The sequence below is a fragment of the Sciurus carolinensis genome, chromosome 15 (genome assembly GCF_902686445.1).
Source record: "Sciurus carolinensis chromosome 15, mSciCar1.2, whole genome shotgun sequence".
In the NCBI taxonomy this organism is placed as follows: Eukaryota; Metazoa; Chordata; class Mammalia; order Rodentia; family Sciuridae; genus Sciurus; species Sciurus carolinensis.
The window spans coordinates 15,214,203-15,216,215 of NC_062227.1; the positions used below are offsets into that span (position 1 = coordinate 15,214,203).

The window sequence follows — 2,013 nt, forward strand, 5'->3', positions numbered from 1 at the left end:
AAGAAGATGATGTGGTCAGGCCATGGATTCGGAGTGCAGTGCTCCTCGCAGGTATTGCAGCCAGCGTGCTCGCCCCGCATAGTCGTAAGTTGGCAGTCACAAGCGCGGGCTTGTCAAGGGTAGCGAGGTTCCCTGCATCCAGGTGCGCCCAACAATAAAGCCTCCCTTTTTCTTGCAGCGACCCCCAGAGTCCAGGCCTGCAGCTTTTCCTACCACGCCCCTCGGCGACCCGCTCTCTGGAGGTCCATGCAGTGATCTCTGGCCCGCCTGGGAGGAGCGCGTGGACTGGCGAGAGGAGGCCAGCAGGCGGGGAGAGCCTTTACAATGGCCCTGACCCTGTTTGATACAGATAAACATAGACCTCCTGTTTGGAAATCTTACCTAATCAGCTGCAACAGGAAGCTCCTCATCCACGAAGGATTGAGTACCTGTACTTGTGAGGTAGAAAGCAGACCAAAGTATTATGGAAGAGAATTTCATGGTATCCTCTCCAAAGAGGCAGCTTGGTCAGCTCTTCAGTGTAGCTGAAGGGAGCTACCTCATTCTGGAAAGTCAGTCCCAACAAGGAACTTACACTCTGGCTTTAAGATATGGAAGTGAAACCAAAAACTTAAGACTACTACAATGGCAAACACTTTTTTGGGTAGAAACACATTGAGTCCATCCACGATCCAGTGGCTTATGGCTGGCTTGATTAGTTTCTATATTGAAACCAAGGCAGCAGAATACATTGCCAAGATGATGATGAATCCAATTTATGAGCACATAGGATACACAATCTTAAACAGAGATTCAGCAAACAAAAAACACATGGCAGTCCTGAGAGACAAATGATGAGAGAGATGCTGCATACCAGGATGGGGTATCAGAGAAAATGTTGACATCATTTGTTAGAAGAGCAGCTCTGAATGAAAATGAGCAAATTCCAAATCAAGAAAAGGATCACAATTTCAAGGTCCATACATTCTGAGGATCACATTGGTGTGAATACTGTGCCAACTTCATGTAGGTCCTCATTGCTCAGGGAGTGAAACGTGCAGATTGTGGTTTGAATGTTCATAAGCAGTGTTCCAAGATGGTCCCAAATGACTGTAAGCAAGACTTGAAGCATGCGAAGAAGGTGTACAACTGTGATCTTAGGACATTGCTGGAAGCCCACTTCATTAAGTGATCAATGGTTGTGGACAAGTGCATCAGAAGATGGAGTCTAGAGTTCTCAATTCTGAGGAACTATACAGAGTATCAGGATTTAGTGACCTATTGAAGATGTCAATTGACATTTGACAGAGATGGCAAGAAAGCAGATATTTCTGTGAATGCATTTGAAGATAGCAGCAGTATCACTGGTGCACTTAAACTGTACTTTAAGGATTTGCCAATTCCACTCATCGCATATGATGCCTACCCTAAGTTCACAGAGTCTGCCAAAATTATGGATCCTGATGAGAAATTGGAAACCCTTCTTGAGGTACTGCAACTCCTGTCACCTGCTCACTTGGAAACCCTCTGATACCTCATAGTGCATCTAAAGAGGGTGACTCTTCATGAAAAGAAGAATCTTATGAGTGCAGAAACCCTTGGAATTGGTTTTGGTCTAACCCTTATGAAATTCCCAGAAACAGCAGCATTAAACAATATTCGATATTCAATACCAGAGACTGGTGGTGGAGCTGCTTATCAAAAATGAAGACATTTTATTTTAAATTTTAAATTTTAGGAAGAAAGAAATGTTTTATAGATGAAGGAATGTTTTATAGTAATTTAATAAGCTCCATTAAGTGAATTATTTCTTGGTTAGAGGTTTGGGCAAATAACCAGATTAAAATGAAGGAACTTTCTGTTGTTTTTGTAGCGCTACTCAGTCGTCCTTGTAAAACAGTGAACACATGCTTTCTGGTTCTAGTAATCCTGTTTATCTTAAGAGAAATTCAAACTTTTGTATGATTACCTGCTACTTGGTAAGGAAACTCCATACCAAGAAAACAGCAGACCTGTACCCAGACCGCCTCCCCA

General features: G+C 43.2%; 1 pseudogene; it reads left to right on the forward strand.

The window, feature by feature from the left end:
• The first annotated feature begins 324 nt into the window (after positions 1-324).
• LOC124965621 (N-chimaerin-like) lies at positions 325-1,703 on the forward strand (annotated as a pseudogene).
• The last annotated feature ends 310 nt before the right edge of the window (positions 1,704-2,013 follow it).